Consider the following 19871-nt stretch of genomic DNA (forward strand, 5'->3'; position numbering starts at 1 on the left):
GTAGTACAGCAGCCAAAAAGGAAGAGTCGAATTGGACCCCTCTGGAAGGCAGGTGTCCTCGGCTTGACAAGTATGATCAAGTCATTAGGGGATGTGTTAACACCAGATTCATCAGCCGCGCTCACAAGGAAGTGTGTCTTGTCACCCAAACACAACACAATGCCAATCATACTCTCAAGACCAACCACAACACCATCAACAAACCAGCAAAGGAAAAGCCATCATCATACAGAATAGAATGGACTACTGCAAAGAAGCATACCAACAATTGAACAACCAGGAACACCAAAGACCTGCCGATCCGACCAATGAAACCACGCATCAACACAACTGACTGATCAAGACATTTGATCCAGACCTTCAGAGTTTCTTATGCACTCTCATCTCGCTTCCTTAGCCTCATAGAGATGTACTGCATGGAAACAGACCCTTCAGTCCAACTTGTCCATGCTGACCAGATATCCTAAACTAATATAGCCCCATTTGTCAACCCTTGGCCCACATCCCTCTAAACTCTTCTTATTCATATATCCATCCATAAGCCTTTTAAATGTAATTGTATCAGCCTCCACCACTTCCTCTGTCAGCTCATTCCATATGTGCACCGCCCTCTCTGTGAAAAAGTTGCCCCTAAGGTCCCTTTTAAATTTTTTCCCTCTCACCATAAACCTATGCCATCTAATTCTGAATACCCCCACCTCAGGGAAAAGACCTTGTCTATTTACTCTATCCTTGCCCCTTATGATTTTATAAACCTCTGTAAACCTCAGCCTCTGCTCCCAGGAAAACAGCCCCAGCCCATTCAGCTCTCCCTTTAGTTCAAATCCTCCAACCCTAGCAACATCCTTGTAAACCTTTCGTGAACTCTTTCAAGTTTCTCGGCTTGTACTATCTTCCGAAGATATACAAAGCTAACACACCTGGATGTCCCATTGTATCAGGCAACGGAACCCTATGTGAGAACCTCTCTGGTTATGTCAAGGAAGGAACCTCCAGCTTCTGTCACAACACTACAGACTTATTATAAAAACTCAGCATCCACGGACCAGTCAAACCAAGAACATTCTTTGTCACTGTGAACGTTTCAGCACTCTACACCAGCCTGCTTCACAATGACAGCATCACTGCAACAGCCTCAGTAATCAATACCAACAACTCCCAGACACTATCCTCCAACTCATCCACTTCATCCTTGACTACAACATCTTCACCTTCAACAACCAGCTCTTCATCCAGACATACAGAACAGCCATGGGAATCACATTTGCATTCTGATATGCCATCATTTTTATGCACAAGTTAGAACAATACTTCTTTGCTACACAGGACCTCCAACCAGCACTATACACCAGATACAGTGATGACATTTTCTTCCTTTGGACTCATGGGGAGGAATCATATGAAATGACTATACAATATAATCAACAAATTTCATCCAACCATCAGACTTACCATAGAGTATTCTTCAGAATCAGTCTCATTCTTGGACACACGCATCTCCATCAAGGACAGACACTTCAGTACTTCAGTTCAGGCAGCATCCAAGGAGCTTTGAAATCAACGTTTCGGGCAAAAGCCCTTCATCAGGAATATGATGAAGGGCTTTTGCCCGAAACGTCGATTTCAAAGCTCATTGGATGCTGCCTGAACTGCTGTGCTCTTCCAGCACCACTAATCCAGAATCTGGTTTCCAGCATCTGCAGTCATTGTTTTTACCACTTTAGTACTTCAGTCTATTGCAAGCCTACGGATAATCTCACAATGCTTCACTTTTCTACTTCCCGCACTAAACATGTTAAAGAAGCTATACCCTATGGACAAGCCCTGTGTGTACACAGGATCTGCTGCTACGAGAAAGAACGTGATGGACCCTACAGATGCTGAGAAACATCCTCGTAAGAACAAGATGCGATGCTCAATTTATTGATCGCCAGTTCTGCTGTGTTGCAGCAAAAAACCATAACAACTTCCTCAGAAAATAGACATGGGACACGACTGATACAGTGCATTCCATCCTCAGGTTCTTCCCTAGAGTGGGGAAACTACGCCACGTTCTTCACAGACTTCAACACGTCATCATTGAAGGCGAACATCTTGCCAAGGCCATCCCCACGCCTCCACTTCTCACCTTCAACTAATTGTCAAACCTTAAACAGACCATTGTTCACAGCAAACTAAGCAGCTTTTCGGAGAACAGTGACTATAATACCACACAACCCTACCACAACAACCTCTGCAAGGCATGTCAGTTTATCGACATTGATGCTACCATCACACATGACTTGGCCAATATTGTTTACCTCACACACTGCACGATTGGATGCCCCGAGGCATGGTATATCATTGAGACCATGTAGGCACTCCGTCAACGGATGAATGAACACCATGCAATAATTGCCAGGCAGGAGTGTTCCCTCCCAGTCAGGAAACACTTCAATCATCAAAGACATCCAACCACTGATCTTTGGGTAAGCATCTTTTAATGTGGCCTTCAAGATACACAAAACATAGAATTGTCGAGCAGAAACTGATAGCCAGATTCTGCATCCATGAAGACATCCTCAACCATCATTTGGGTTCATGTCTCACTACATGTAACCCCACCAAACAGTTCTGCTTTTGTAAAATCTTCCTCACTGTTCTGTTTTGATACCATCACCTTGATAACTTGTCTCTAGCACCATTTTAGTTTTGATTTTTAAAAATTATCTCTCTGCCTTTATTAATTGGAACATAGATCATCCCATCACTTGTTATTCAGCTGTTGACATTTTACTCACTGTTTGACATTATTGATCACTCCCAAAGACTTGGTATTCAGCCTGTCAACACTCCACTCACACCATTTGTACTATCTTTTGACATTCTTAATTACCTGGAATTATCTTGCCATGATGTCTCCACCCATAAATTCTGAGCCTGTGCACTTCCCTCCACTTCACCGATGAAGGAGCAGCACTCCGAAAACTTGTTGGGCTTTCACCTGGTGTTATGTGACTTCTGACTTTGTCATTGTAATACTCAGTGGCACATTTAAAAGGTGGAGATATTGCAACATTATCAACAGAAAACTCACAAGTTAACTGTGACTTAGGTCTGAGAACCTGCAAGGTGTAAGATTACTTCAGAATTACAAGATCTTCTTATCTCCCTGTCTGAATCAGAGTGCAAATCTAATCCCAAACACAGAGATTCTGAATCTTCAAACCTTCAGCCTGCTATGATAATCATGAGATATCCATCAGCATGGATAAACTCTGGTTTGAACAACATCAGAGGAGCAAGCTAACTTATGGCGAACAGCCTGTTGAAAATAATACTCGAAAACTGGTATTTATAAAGCAATATGCTTGAATAATTTGACAATTTCAATTCTGAACTGAAATAAAAGATTCAGGGATAAATTTTCACAACAGCATTGATTGGCCACTTTTGAGAGGTTATGGACCCTTGATATTATCACTGAACTATTAATCCAGAGAAAGTGAGGAGTGCAGATGCTGGAGATCCAAGTCGAGAGAATGGTGCTGGAAAAACACAATAGGTCAGGCAGCATCTGAGGAGCAGATGAATCGAGGTTTCGGGCATAAGCGGAGGGGGGGACGTGTGCTAAGGGTAATGTAGCTGAGAACGCGATAGGTAGGTGAAGGTGGAAGAGAAGGTCATAGGTCAGAGAGGAAGGTGGAGCACATAGGTGGGAGGGAAGAGGATAGGTCATGAGGGTGATGCAGAGTTGGAAGGCTGGATCTGGGATAAGGTGGGGGAGGAGAAATGAGGAAACTGGTGAAATTCACATTAATCATGTGTGGTTGGAGGGTCGCAAGGTGGAAGATGAGGCGTTCCTCCAGGCGGCAGGTTGTGAGGGTTTGGCGATGAAGGAGCATGCCCTTGCCAGAGTGGTAGGGGAGTTAAGTGTTCCGTCATGGGGCAGGAGGGTTGCTTCATGCTTGTTTCCTGGAGATGTTCTCTGAAGCATTCTGCAAGTAGGCACCCTGTTTCCCCAATGTCGAGGAGACCACATCAGGAGCAATGGGTACAGTAAATGATGTGTGGAAGTGCAGATAAATCTCTGATGGATGTGGAAGCCTCCTTTGGGACCTTGGACGGAGGTGAGGGGAAAAGGTGTGGGCACAGGATTTGCAATTCTTGCAGTGGCAGGGAAAGGTGCCAGGAGGGGATGATGGGTTGGAGGTGGTGGTGGGGGTGGGGGTTGGGAAGGGGGGTTACCTGTCAAGACAGTCACAATGCAGATAGGGTTAGGGAGGGAAATATATCTCTGGTGGTGGGGTCCATTTGTAGGTGGCAGAAATGACAGAGGATGATGCGATGTATTTGGAGATTGGTGGGGTATAAGGTGAGGACCTGGGGGTTCTGTCCTTGTTGCGATTGGAGGGGTGGGGTGTGTGGGCGGAGGTGCAGGAAGTGGACTGGAGGGCATCACTGACCAAGTGGGAGGGGAAATTGCAGTCTTTGAAGAAGAAGGCCATCTGGGTTTGTTCTGTGGTGGAACTGGTCCTCCTGGGAGCAGATGCGGCGGAAACGGAGGAATTGGGAATAAGGGATAACGTTTTTACAGGAAGAAGGGTGGGAGGAGGTGTAATCCAGGTAGTTGTGGGAGTCGGCTTTGTGGAAGATGTCTGTGTTGAGTTGGTCATCGTTGATGGAGATGCAGAGGTCCAGGAATGGGAGGGAGCTGTCCGAGATGATCCAAGTGAACTTAAGGTCAGGGCGGAATGTATTGGTGAAATTGATGAACTGTTCAACCTCCTCATGGGAGTATGAGGTGGTGCTGATACAGTCATCAATGTAGTGGAGGAAAGGGTGGGGAATGGTGCCAGTGTAGCTGCAGAAGATGGACTGTTCCACGTAATCGACAAAGAGACAGGCATAGCCTGAGGTCTATACGGGTGCCCATTGCTACCCTTTTGGTCTGGTGGAAGTGAGAGATTCAAAGGAGAAATTATTGAGGGTGAAGACCAACTCATCCAAATGAATGAGAGTGACAGTGGAAGAGTACTTGTGGGGATGTCATGAGAGGAAGAAATGGAGGGCTTGGAATCCTTTGTCATGGCGGATAAAGGTATATAGGGACTGGATGTCCATGGTGAGGATGAGGTGTTGGGGGCCGGGGAAACGAAAGGTGTGAAGGAGGTGTAGGAAGTAGCTGGTGTCCCGAACGAGAGTGGGGAGTTCCTGGCTGTGGGGGGGGGGGGGGGGTGTGGGGGGGGGTGGGGTTGGACAGTATCAAGGTATGTGGAGATGAGTTAGATGAGGCAGGCGTAAGGCTGAGACAATAGCTTGGGTGGGGCAGTCAGGTATGTGAATCTTGAATAGGAGGTAACGGTGCGGGGTTCCCAGACTATGAGGTTGGAAGCTGTGGGTGGGAGATCTCCTGAGGTGATAAGGTTCTGGGAGATGATGGTTTGGTGATGGGGGGGGGGGGGCGGGTGAGGTCATGGTCAAGGGGGCATTAGGAGAAGATGTCTGCAAGTTGGTGCCTGGCTTCAGGGGTGTACAGTCTAGATTAGCGTGGTGCTGGAAAAGCACAGCAGGTCAGGCAGCATCCAAGGAATAGGAAAATTGATGTTTCGGGCAAAAGCCCTTCATCAGGAATTGAGGCAGGATGCCTGCAGAGTGGAGAGATAAATGAGAGGGGGGTGGGGGTGGGGAGAAAGTAGCATAGAGTACAATAGGTGAATGGGAGTGGGGATGAAGGTGGTAGGTCAGAGCGGAGGGTGGAGTGGAGAGGTGGAAAGGAAAATAGGCAGTTAGGACAGGTCATGGGGATGGTGCTGAGCTGGAAGGTTGGAGCTGGGGTGAGATGGGGGAAGGGGAAATGAGGAAATTGGTGAAATCCACATTGATGCCATGGGGTTGAAGTGTTCCGAGGCAGAAGATGAGGTGTTCTTCCTCCAGGCGTCTGGTGGTGAGGGAGGGGTGGTGCAGGAGGCCCAGGACCTCCATGTCCTTGGCTGAGTGGGAAGGGGAGTTGAAATGTTGGGCCACAGGGTGGTGGGGTTGATTGGTGCAGGTGTCCCGGAGATGTTCCATAAAGCGCTCTGCTAGGAGGCGTCCAGTCTCCCCAATGTAGAAGAAACCACATTGGGAGCAACAAATACAATAAATGATATTGGTGGATGTGCAGGTAAAACTTTGATGGATGTGGAAGGCTCCTTTGGGGCCTTGGATGGAGGTGAGGGGGGAGGTGTGGGTGCAGGCTTTGCAATTCCTGCAGTGGCAGGGGAGGGTGCTAGGAAGGGAGGGTGGGTTGTTTGGGGGCGTGGACCTGACCAGGTAGTCATGGAGGGAATGGTCCTTGCGGAAAGCGGAAATGGGTGGGGAGGGAAATATATCCCTGGTGGTGGGGTCTGTTTGGAGATGGCGGAAATGTCGTTGGATGATGTGGTTTATGCGAAGGTTGGTAGGGTGGAAGTTGAGCACCGGGGGGTTCTGTCCTTGTTATGGTTGGAGGGGTGGAGTTTGAGGGCGGAGGGGCGGGATATGGACGAGAAGCGTTGGAGGGCATCTTTAACCACGTGGGAAGGGAAATTGTGGTCTCGAAACAAGGAGGCCATCTGGTGTTTTCTATAGTGGAACTGATCCTCCTGGGAGCAGATACAGCAGAGGCGGAGGAATTTGGAATACAGGATGGCATTTTTGCAGGAGGTAGGGTGGGAAGAGGTGTAATCCAGGTAGCTGTGGGAGTTGGTGGGTTTGTAAAAAATGTCAATGACAAGTCGGTCATTATTAATGGAGATGGAGAGGTTCAAGAAGGGGAGGGAGGTGTCAGAGATAGTCCAGGTGAATTTAAGGTTGGGGTGGAATGTGTTGGTGAAGTTGATGAATTGCTTAACCTCCTCACGGGAGCATGAGGTGGTGCCAATGCAGTCATCGATGTAGTGGAGAAAGAGGTGGGGAGTGGTGCCCGTGTAATGACAGAAGATGGACTGTTCTATGTAGCCAACAAAAAGACAGGCATAGCTGGGGCCCATACGTGTGCCCATGGCTACCCCTTTGGTCTGGAGGAAGTGGGAGGATTCAAAGGAGAAATTGTTAAGGGTGAGGACCAGTTCAGCCAAACGAATGAGAGTGTCGGTGGAAGGGTACTGTTGGAGATGTTGGGAGAGGAAGAAACGGAGGGCTTGGAGGCCCTGGTCATGGCGGTTGGAGATGTAGAGGGATTGGATATCCATGGTGAAGATGAGGCGATGGGGGCCAGGGAAACTGAAGTCTTGGAGGAGGTGGAGGGCGTGGGTGGTGTCTCGAACATATGTGGGGAGTTCCTGGACTAGGGGTGACAGGACATATCGAGGTAGGTAGAGATGAGTTCAGTGGGGCAGGAGCATGCTGAGACAATGGGTCAGCCAGGGTGGTCAGGCTTGTGGATCTTGGGAAGGAGGTAGAATCGGGCGGTGCGGGGTTCCTGGACTATGAGGTTGGAAGCTGTGGGTGGGAGATTTCCTGAGGTGATGAGGTTCTGTATGGTCTGGGAGATGACAGTTTGGTGATGGGGGTGGGGTCATGGTCGACGGGGCAGTAGGAGAAGGTGTCCTCGAGTTGACATCTGGCTTCAGTGGTGTAGAGGTCAGTGCACCAGACTACCACTGCACCCCCTTTATCTGCTGGCTTGATGGTGAGGTCGGGATTGGAGCAGAGGGAGTGGAGGGCTGCGCGTTGTGAGTGTGAGAGGTTGGCATGGGGGAGGGGGGTAGACAGGTTGAGGTGGTTAATGTCTCGGTTGCAGTTGGAAATGAAGAGATCGAGGGTGAGTAATAGGCCAGCACGGGGTGTCCAGCTGGGTGGAGTGTGCTGGAGGCAGGTAAAGGGATCCTCGGAAGGTCGGCGGGAGTCCTGATTGTAAAAGTAAGCTCGGAGGCAGCGGAAGAAGTGTTCGACATCACAGCGTGTATTAAATTCATTGATGTGTGAGCTGAGGGGGTGTAGAGGTCAGTGTGCCAAACTACCACTGTGCTCCCCTCCCACCATGTCCGCTGGTTTGATGGTGAGGTTGCAGTTGGAGCGGAGGGAGTGGAGAACTGCACGTTGTGAGGGTGAGAGGTTGGAGTGGGTGAGGGAAATTGACAGGTTGAGGCCATCAATGTCCTGGCGGCAGTTGGAAATAAAGAGATCCATGGCCTCCTGCTCCTCAGATGCTGCCTGACTTGCTGTGCTTTTCCAGCACCACACTCTTGGCTATTAATCCAGAGATCCAGGTAATGTTCCATGGACACAAGTTCAAATCCTGCCACGGCAGATGGTGAAAATTGAATACAATGAAGGAAAGTCTGGAATTAAGATGATGATCATCTAATGCTGCCCATGAATCCATGTCGATTGTCAAGAAAAACCCATCTGGTTCACTAACGTCCTTTAGGGAAGGAAACTCTGCCATCCTTACCTGGTCCGGCCTACATGTGACTCCATACCCCTAGCAATATAATTAACTCTTAATTACCCTCTGGGGCAATTACAGATGGGCAATAAATGTTGGCCTGGTCAGTGATGCCCACACCCCATGAACAAATTAAAAAACAAAATTGTTCGGGTAAGTTGTGGAAATGGAGTGAACTTTTTCAATTGTCAGACAAGGTCCGTCCTGTGTCGGGAGCCAAATAATGAAGTGAAGACAGTATTAGTGAATGACATGAATCATGTGAGGCCTTTTATTTAAATTTTGGCAACGTTGGGGTCCTTCCTAAGGAGGAGGACAGTGTTCACAGCCATCCCATTGAGGCAGATGTCCATGTGAAACATCGCTTTTGCTGCAATTGTGTTTATTGCTGCCTTGCCAAAAGTACCTCCATGATTATAGAGAATTGACCTCCCGCTCCTGCAACCAGATCACCTCCTAAAACAGACAGAGCTGCCTGCAATGGATTCTTCATGGGTCCACTCCTGAAAAATCACATCCAGAATCATCATCAGGCTCCTCACTGGGAATTCAGACTGAAGTCAGGATTGCAGCACCACTCTGGAAATTCCTGCCTTTTATAGACAACATGAATTGTTTCAGACTTTCTGTTAAATTAATAAGGATTGCTGTAATTGCTCACAATAGTCCAGGGTCAGACAGAGGAATACGTGACTGGGATAATTGCTCTTGATTACTGTCCAATGACGCCTGAGGGACATGCAAGTGGGTGAACGACTGTTGAGAACTGTATCAGGCTTAGCTGTACTGACCTTCAATAAACTAGCAAAGCTTAATGTCAATAAGCACTACATTAAGGTTCTGGTAGATGCCTGAACTGAATTGGAACTGAATCTTGGGAATAGTGATTTTAGATATCGACTTTCAATTTAGGCAGACCTCTCTGCATACGTAGCTGACAAGCACATCGTGTCATGCAATACTATTATTTTGCTTTGCTCATCAATGTCTGTGGTACAAGCTCTGCTTTCATGAACAAATTTAGTTCCCAATGTGATCATCAATAATCAGAATCTTTTGTGAGATTTTAAACCTTTGTATTTGTCCAGAAAATTATTTGTCTGTCCCTAAAAAAATGAAATTGTCTTTAAAGCATTTTTAATATCCTAGATATTTTCAAGCAACATGATTCAGAGATGTTATTATGCACATTTGGAGCAGGTGAGACTTGAACCTAGGAAGAGACACTACCATTTCATTACAACAGCCCTGCACAAGCTATGATATGTTTAATGAAATAACACCTGTCAAATGCAGCCTAAGGATGGTCCTGAAAGTGGTTTACAATTTTGGGTATTCCTATTTCAGAATTGGATCCTAACACTGTTTCAGATTCATGCAATGAGTCATATTATGAATCTTAAGAATAAATTAATAACATTTTAAATTTTAAAAATCTTCAAAAGAGATGTGTATTGTTTTCATCAGTCACATCATTCTTCAATTGAAACAAAAATTCAACTTTATTTCAAGCACTGAATCTAAAGTGCAAGAAACATTATCAGTGATCATTCACTTGAAATCATTCCAAATTTGAAATACATTCAATTCAGTGAACTTCATGAAGCATGAATAAAATTTGGACAAAAATTACAAAATGTTTAAGTTCATGTTCTGATCAACCTGCAATAGTCATCCACTAGACTGAAAGTGGACATCTTTTAAAAGTCTGCTATAAGATTTTCCACAGGCACTTACTCACTGCAGACGTTTACTCACTGAACTCAAAAGCTGAACAACCAATAAATTATTGTGCAACTCCCTCAGACTTAATACAAGTGCAGGGTGATATGTTTAATTTCACCGATCCTCCTTCAGCTGGTCTTAAATTCTACACTGAGGGTATTCCTTAGCACCCATTTAACACCTATTAAACATTATCCATATAAAATATCTTTAATATGAGCAATTTGTTAAATGCTCCAAAGGACCCATGGCATGATCCCCATCTGCTCAGAACTATAGGTTACAGGAATTATTTTTAATAAATCTATTCTATGAGAATCAGAAACCAGTCACTTCCAATCAGTTTTTTCATTTTACACTCTATTAAATTATAAATAGAATAACTTAACCTGTATCAGGGTACTGAATATCTGCAGATTTCATTTTAAAGTTTTGACAGACAAAGCTCTTTTGAATATTGCAGAACAGCAGGATGAGAATATGGAACATCTTTGTTATTTGAATAGGATTTAATTTTTACTAACTAAAAGCTTGATATAAATTCAGTTATTTTGTGTTGATAAATAATAGCAATGAGAAAACACCATTTGTACAAACTCACACTAGGTTTTTTAGTTTATTCTCACAGCATACTCAATTTATGATTTCAAGTCCTGGGAATATTTCTTTTTGTCAGACTCTATTTATTCGCAAATATTTCTAAGCAATTTTCAGAACTCAAAAATCAAAAGAGCCCAATTTCTAATTCACATAAGTAAATCTTAAAAAAATGATGTATTCTACTGAAACAAGAATCTGTTCTCCTTTTTGAACAGTTGAATGATGACTGTACTAAGGTGTAAGAATGGTAAGAATGTATCAGGTTACAGCATTGACCATGAAAGGGTTTTGATTGCTTTGACATTAAAGTTACCTTTACATTCTAAAATTCCCAATAGTTGTCTTGAGAAAACCTTATTATGCATTAAGATGAAAAGACAAGGGAATGTCTGGGTTGATTTATCTCTCCCTTTGTTCATCAGACTGTCTTGTGGTGTAACCGTAATATAACCAATGCTTGCAGAACAAGGGTTGGATTATGTGGACTGACTCTGAGTCAAAATGCTCAGAGATCCAGCGTAGACATGATGGGCTGAATGGCTGCCATTTGCACAGTAACAATTCTGCGATTCCTCTAATTACCTACAAAGACTTTAGCTTTTGGCTAGACATTTTTATTTACAGTGGAATGTGGAAGCAAAATCTGTGTCTCGATGAATAGTGTCTCCTCCACCAAGGTGACATTTCCATTTGCTGTATTGTCCATGACTTCAATCTCAGAATAAAATTTCCCAGTTTGTCCCACTTGCACATTTTTTGCAGAGTCCCAGCTAGCAAAACAAATATTAATAATCGGGCTTAAAATAAAAACTGCTGCTGGGAAGAAAATGTAGCAAGCAGAAGTGTGCCTCTGTAGCAATATAAAATGCTACAGATCACAAAATACACAAAACAGATCTGTTATTAAATGCAAAGTTGCAATATTTCAGTCCTGCAATACATCAGACTGAGCCCAGAGATGCTGAATCTTGCACATGGCTTAACCTTGAATTGCTCTTCCTCTCCAACACGTTGTAATGAAAACTTGATTTATTCTGATTCTGTTCTGACATTTTCTTCTCTGCTACCCAAACTTGTATCTTTATTCGTGATATCTTGCAACTTAATTTCTCCAATGTGCTCCCTACTTTCCAATGCCATGACAATCTTTTCCATACAATGCTATGAATACTGTTTCTAGACTGCCGAGAGAGATTTCCTGTTTAGCAATCATTTTAATTCAACCCCTGAGGATTAACCTCACTACTAGTCATCTTTCCCTAATGGGAGAGCAGCTTTATGCTCCTCTGGGACTATGGCAACTTTATCTTGGTACAGAATAGTTTATTTTTAAAGAGAGAAGAAAAACTGAGTTTTCAAGTTATCAGTTTAACAGTTGCAGGGCATTATATTAAATTATCTGAAGTTCAGCTCCATGGCTAGTATGATGATTAAAACTTTTATGATATAATAAAAACAGAAAATGCAAGAGAAAATCAGATATGACAACATCTGCAGACAGAGTAAACCAGAGTTAACAATTCAAGTCCAGTATAATTACAAAACTAAAAGCTATAAACTTTGATGTGAAAAAGAGAAAGGCAGATAGTTCATGGTGATATATTGGGAAACATGGATGTATAAAGAAACCTGGTCTGCTTTTACACCACTCAATGCAAGTAGACAGACAGATGCACAAAGAAATTTGGAAGGTAGAGAGCATATCGGACTTCATTTCAAGAAGGTTGAATTCATAAGTATTGATGTCTTACTGCAATGGCATGGGGCCTTGTTGAGACGACACCTGGAATATTGTGTGCAGTTTTGATCTCTCTACCAAAGAAAGATTATAGTTTTCCACAAAGGGAGTGCAGCAGAGGTTCATAGGATCTTTTAAAAAGGGTGGTGGTTCAGTGGTTTGCACTGCTGCCTCACAGCGCCAGGGACCCGGCTTCGATTCCAGCCTCAGGTAACTGTCTGTGGGGAGTTTGCACATTCTCCTCGTATCTGCATGGGTTTCCTCTGGGTATCTGTTTTTTTCCTACAATTCAAAGATGCGCAGGTTAGGTAGCTTGGCCATGCTAAATTGCTCATAGTGTTCAGGGGTGTGTAGGTTCGGTGCATTAGTCAGGGGTAAGTGGGTGGGTTACTCTTTGGAGGGTTGGTATGGACTTGTTGGGCCTAATGGCCTGTTTCCACTCTGTAGGGATTCTATGATAGACTGATCAAAAATACAAATTGCAGGGAAAACGCAGTAGATCTGGCAACATCTGGCAGCAGACTTGTTCTGAAAAAGGCTCACTGGACCTAAAATGTTAATTCCACTTTCTCTATACAGGTGAGGCCAGGCCTGCTGAGTTTTATCCAGCAATTTCTGCATTTCTTTCTGATTTCCAGCATCTGCATTCTTTGGCTTTCATTCATTGAATATGGCAGGAAGGGTCACTGGACCCAAACATTAGCCTTGCTTTCTCTCCCAACATGTTGCCAGATCTGCTGAGTTTTCCCTGCAATTTATATTTTTGATCAGTCTATCATAGAATCCCTACAGAGTGGAAACAGGCCATTTGGCCCAACAAGTCCATACCAACCCTCCAAAGAGTAACCCACCCACTTAATCCTGACTAATGAACCTAACTTACACATCCCTGAACCAGATTTTTCTGTTCGTCGGATGCTGTCTGACCTGCTGTGCTTTTCCAGCACCACTCTACTCAGGACTCTACTACACTCAAGCAACATTTCACAATTCAAACTGAAGAAAAGCAGTTCTGAATGAAGTAGTGTGCCATTACCACTATCTACACTAATCTAGTCTGTAAGCTTTAAGTAAAACTGCAAAGTTACTTTTATTGTGAAGGCATTTTAGAAAAGGTGTGAAGAAGATTCACAAGAAGATTTAAGCAAAGAGAACCTTTGACTACCCTTGTTAATTGGAGCAGGGAGAGGGATAGAAATCATGGGCCTCTGTGCTGCACATAGCCTGGGCCACCAACCTAAGTACAATAGTTTGATAATGACCTGAGCAACGTGGCCCAAACCATACTCAAGCACAGACATTTGAACATGAGTTGAGCATAGTGGCCCTACTCCTGAGGTAAGCACTGCAAGTTTTTATTATTGGACCTTGTTGTACCCTCCATCTTAGTCTTTGGATCAGAGAAGCTGACTCTGTTTCCCTTGGAAAAGAGATTAAGAGATGTTTAAGATCATAAGTGGACTGGGAAAAATAAATAGGTTGAAACTGACCTCGTTGGGAAAGTGAACTGGAACCAGAGGACACCTATTAAATGTAATTTTCAAATGGAACAGGAATGACATGAAGGCAACCTCTTTTTTTCCACCTAACATATTTACGAGCTGGAATGCTGGATGATGGTATGTTCAATCAGCTTTCAAAAGAGAATTGAATAACCATCGGAAGCAAAGAACAATTGCAGGGCTAAAAGAATAGGACAAGTGAGTGGAGCAAGGTGAATTGCTGTTCCACAGTATGATCAGTGAAATAATAGTTCAAAAGGCTTGTTTGTGTGCTGTAACCATTCTGTGATCCAAGTTTAATGGTTAGTACAGGATTAGTGTTTCAAACATTAGTCTGACTTGGATTTCATCGCAAAGAAACATTGTCATTGGTCAACTGTCAATTATAATTTTATATTTTGAACCTGAGTCTTTCATAAATGTGATATTGATATAAAGAGAAAAGAGTTAGTATAACTGAAAATCCAGTTTGGAAGTTACTTTTTTCTGGTACATGGAATTTTGTACCACTTCAACAATTTCATTTTGCTGAATTTAAAGTGCACTATTTCCATAATTAATTCACTTATGTGATGAGACCTTTCCTGTCTATCTGAAAGGAGAAGTGGAGCCTTAATATTGTAATGTCTCAACCATAGTGTGGCACTTGCTCTGTTCTGTGGTGTTCGTCTAGATTACCTACTGCAGTGGGGCTTGTACCACAACCCTTTGTCTCAGGGATGTGACAGAAAACAGTTGAACCTAAGCTGACTTTGTATACAATTGCAGGTTGTATGTGAAAGCCAGTTATCCAAAAACTGCCATTGTCTGAAAGCTAACATCTTCATAATGTACTACACATCAATTCTATTTGAATAAAAATTAGAAAAATACTTATCGAACAATTTGACAAAGTGCTGCATTGGACCAAATTAGCTTTTACTTTTGCTGCTTCATTAAGTGGTCTGGTCTACAAACAATCTTTTATGCCACCTGATTTGTCTTCCTGATTTCTGCTTGAAAGTTCAAACACTCGAAATCTGGCAAGATTTGAAATCCAGCCCTCCTTCTAAGGTTGCCAGTTTTGAGACATTGGACCAGTATTAAATTTCAGTATGAGCAAATCTAAAGCTCAGCAAGATTAGTTCTATTTACATGAAGTGAATAGCACCATTAATTTGGCCATGCCAGTGCTTTGCTGGCTAGTTTTACGTTGCTTATAGTCAAAGCAAATCTTAGAATAATTATCAATGAATTTTGCATTTTTCAACACTAAGTATGTACACTTTTTTGTTAAAGGGAAATACTGAAACCTAGATGAATCTGGATCATTCTGAATATCTTACCACAATCATCATGATTACAGTGTTAGTGGGGAAGAACAAAAAAATTGTTTTGAAGTTGTTCATTTCAAGATTGAGTTAGAACAAACAAATTCTCAATACTTGACATCCGACGCTCACCCCTAATTTGTTCTGAGGAGATTCTAGTCTTTCCACCTATGCTCCACTGCCGTCCTGCACCGATCCCAACTGCCCCAAATGATGATATTTAATTCATGTGCATTGATCAAACATCACGGATCAACAAACTTGGATCCTCTTCTGGCTAAAGATTGATTGTAAAATGACTTCGCAGCAAGTTACCCGACAGACATATCATTTGAAATCTTATAAAAGTGGACTCATCTAAGATCATTCACAAATAGACATTTCTTAACATTAATTCAATCATTCTTTGAAAATAGCAAGAAAATATTCCTCCCTTCGTTGGAAATATCTGGGAGAGTTGAACATTTAATTGTCTACCCAACATCAACGATCTATAAAACAGTTACAATGAAACGCCTCTGCATTCAGTTAACATTAGCATATAAAAACTATGTTTCATTTCAACAGGAACAGCCGCACAAATACACATAATTTCTTTTCAACACCCACTCAAGCCACCTGTCTGGGTTCCACACTGAACTTATTGAACAATCTGTTCTTTTCCTGAATGAGGCAAAGTGATTAACTCTCCCATGTGTTGCTGGTAATAATAAGCATAATTTAAATAATAACCATGTTATAGCCACAAATACATTTTTTTTTATTAAAGACACAAGTGATAATATGAGAGTAGTATATAATTTGTTGATAAACTGGATATTAAAATTTACAGCAAGACTAATCTGATGAGAAGCCAGAAAGAAGTTTTTTTGCACCAAGTATACTGAGGAGATCTTTTCTCTCAAAAAACTTGGTTAATTGAAAAGCGTCATACCTGAGATTGTTAGGCTCTTGAATAGCAAGAGCATCAGGCACATCCTACCAAAACAAATGATAGGAATTAAGATGCAAATCATCCACAACCAAATTACATGATGAACAAGTTTGAATTTGAAAGGAATGCACCTTCCTCCATGTTCTGATTAAGTATTTGGAGCAAAGAGAGATTTGAAATGAAAGACGATATTGTGCCCTTTAAAGACAGTAGTAACTTATTCATGGAAGAGATGTGGAGCTGTATTTAGTCTTCTGACATAGGTTGGACTTATGTCTAATATTAAGATAAGAGTGGTGCTGGAAAAACACAGCAGGTCAGGCAGCATCCGAGGAGCAGAAAAATCGACATTTCGGGCAAAAGCCCATCATCAGGAATAGAGGGCTTTTGCCCAAAACATCAATTTCCCTGCTCGTCCAATTCTGCCTGACCTGCTGTGCTTTTCCAGCACCACTCTTATCTTGATTCTGGTTTCCAGCATCTGCGGTCCTTGTTTTTACCTTATGTCTAGTATGTAGAACCCACCTTCCCATTAACTTCCATGTTACCAGGAAGTCTGACTAATTTATATACCACTGGTGCTGAGCCTTCAGATTAGATGATCACTGACACATAACATGATCACATTGGAGCATTATCCTTCATCTCCTCCACAGAATCAGAACAATTATAGCAGTTCAAAGGCTGGGGTAGGAGCTGGGCAATTGTGGTGGGTAAAAGAGGTCATTGGATTGGGTCCAAAATACTCATTTCCTTCCCCAACAAAATCTCTTCAAAATTTTTCAATATTATTCATGGTCCTGTTAAGATTAGCCCACTCAATGTCAAGTACCAATGACATTGTCAGAACTCCATTTTTACAGAATGCTAATGCATTAAGCTTCAAGATCAGAACCAAAATGGTGACTGCAGAATGTAAGAGCTGAGGTGTAATTTTCACCACATGACTGCAATGCTCTAAATGATTTGTGAAAACAAGTCTATGGAAGAGATAGAGAGGAAAAACAGAAAATACTGGAGAAACTTAGTAGGACTGGCAACATCTGTGGACATAGTTAACACTTCAAATGCTACGTGATGACTCTTTACTTCATGTGTCATCAGCTCAGGCAAAACATGATATAACATTGCAGTTTTTGGGGCTTCAATTTACCACATTATACATTGTTCAAGCTGATTATATTAGGGACAGCTATTATTCAGAATAAGCATCTTTTCTCGTGCTTAATCCTTGGCTATGGCCCAGCATTGTGCATTTCACAGCTGATCATAATCATCTTAAGAGACTCTGGTTATGTAGTGTCATATTAATGCTCATGATTTGTTAAAATAGCTGAATTGCTCTCTGTGTGTAATTATTAGCCTGGAAAACACACAAAATACTCATCAGGACTTGTTCTTGGATTTCATCTTGTAATCGTCATGGTTATACTTGGTGCCCCAGCAGCACTTCTGCAAATATTACAGTCCTTAAAATAACGTTGGGACCACGGAATGCAGTCTGATGAAGGGTAATGGGCATTAATTCCATTGTACCATCTCAGTTGCAGACCAGCTTCACTTTCATGGAGTAGTAGTATTTGAAATGGAGTGAAACTGGGTTGGCAGTGTTCAATGCAGTGAGTACTGTCAATAAAAATCATAGAATTGTTATAACATAGAAGGAGGCCATTCGGCTAATCATACTTGTACTTGTTGTATTATCTAGTGCTAAACTCCTGCCTTCTCCCAAAACTTTGTGGCATGCCTCCTGAATGCCTCAGTTGAACCGCTTTCAACCACATTTCTCAGTAGTGCATTCTATACATTAATTACTCTCCGTATGAAACAAATCTCATTTTGGCCTTCTTCTTTCCAAGGAGAACACTTCCACAACAATTGCACATGTGTCACATCATAGAGACACAGGGTGTCATCCAAGAACTGGTTGCCTTCTAACAGGAGACTGAAGACTTCCTTAGTCCTGGTAATTAATACTTCAAATTTGCATTATGCCATTTACATTGTAGCCGAAGGAATGTGACAGAAATATCACACTGAAGCTTGTTGGGTGCCTGCAGCAAAGCAGTTCTGCACAGCTGTAACCTTACATTTCACGAGCACTCAGAGCTCAATGGAGCTATCCCTATTCTGGATTTGGTTCACAACTCTAGCTCCAGGGCTTATTGTATTCAGCTGTGACCTCTAGGAATTATAGTTCCTACACAAGGGTGTTTGGATGTGTCTGGAAACACATCTGTCTGGCAGATTTCCTTTGACACTCCTCTTTTGAATCCTACAGTAAAGAGGTGGGCCCCAAGGCACAACAATATCTCGTCCCAAATTAGCTCACTAATATGACTCAATTGGTACATGAGCATGAACAAAGAAGCTGTCAGCCTGTTCTCAAAAAGGTTTCACCATATTCCTTCATCAAATAATGGGAATGTCATGCAAACAGTGGCACACAAGCAGGTATATTAAAAAACAAATCAAGAACTCTGTTTTTTAAAAAAATCATCATTGGTCATCGTGTCTTGGCTGAGTTTATGTGGTATTTGCAAATGTGGAGTGTTTTGCAGCTGCTATGTTTTCCAGGATAATTCTCACCACAGTCAGGAGTCCAGTGGTACTACACTGAAATGGATTCCTGCACAGATCCTCTAAATACTGAGCATTGCTCAGCTCCTCACGCTTTGGGAATAATTTGCATCTTCATTCGACTATTCATGATTCTAGAATACAACTGTTGTGCCTGTTTTGAGCATTTCTGTGTCGGTTTATTTCACAAAGTGTCTTTACATTCAGCAGTCCATAGTGGAACTGATGTGTACTGCATAGTATCACCAAGGTCACAATGTTCATATATTGACCCTAATTCAAAGTCACGCAGAGAGAGAAGGAACGTAGACAAGGTCTGCCTTGTCCCATTCTGAACCAGATGTGCATGATCTTTGTTTCTTCCCTTCCTCCATGTGAGTTTTCCATCTGAATGCACCTCAGATTTGGCAAACATATAGATCAAGTAAAGTCCATATTTCAAGCTGCAGCACTTTTTTCTACTGTTTTCCATCATCTATGAACCTCCTTCATGATTCTGTAATACATATTTAGTGTAAATGATTGCAGGATTAAACTAAGGATAATGTCTCCATAATCACTCTGTCTCTTTTGCTCTCATTCTCACATATTCAGATGATTGCTAAAGCATTTCCTCTGAATCTGAAATGAATTGTCTCTGTGTGTCATAATTGCAGCTTCCTGGATAGTGGATTGACTGCACTAGTGTAATCTTTCATGGTGAAAACATGCAGATTATAAAAGATTTTTATTGCCTTCTTTTGTTTTAACTGTCCTGTACTTTGTGGCAGAGTCACACTGAGTGTTGACTTGCATTTCAGATGGCAATACCAAGTATCCTGTTTGTCCCATTTATATAAATTTAGCAGCGGACATGGAATAAGCATATAAATTTCAAGAAACTTTAAGATCAAATCTGTCTCAGTCTCAGTGTCCATGGACAACTTGATTAGAACTCAGGACAATTCTCTGTTACATTTATAGGATATCATTTTGTGAGGCTTCAGTCCCAGTTTATGGACCCTCCCCAACCAAAGACAAAGATGCAGCTGGAATGAAACTCTTCCCAAAATATTCACAGCTCATTTATTAAGTTCCATGACTGTCGTAA

General features: G+C 42.4%; 1 protein-coding gene and 1 pseudogene across 23 annotated transcripts in view; one reads left to right on the forward strand and one right to left on the reverse strand.

The window, feature by feature from the left end:
- LOC122562121 (receptor-type tyrosine-protein phosphatase delta) overlaps positions 1–19871 on the reverse strand; it is a 2484958-nt gene that overhangs the window by 1132803 nt on the left and 1332284 nt on the right. The window lies entirely within an intron of this gene.
- LOC148151896 (uncharacterized) overlaps positions 1252–19871 on the forward strand; it is a 214058-nt pseudogene continuing 195438 nt past the window's right edge.

Source organism: Chiloscyllium plagiosum, unplaced genomic scaffold (genome assembly GCF_037043375.1).
Source record: "Chiloscyllium plagiosum isolate Xiang-an unplaced genomic scaffold, Cpla_swu_hap1 HiC_scaffold_2, whole genome shotgun sequence".
Lineage (NCBI taxonomy): Eukaryota > Metazoa > Chordata > Chondrichthyes > Orectolobiformes > Hemiscylliidae > Chiloscyllium > Chiloscyllium plagiosum.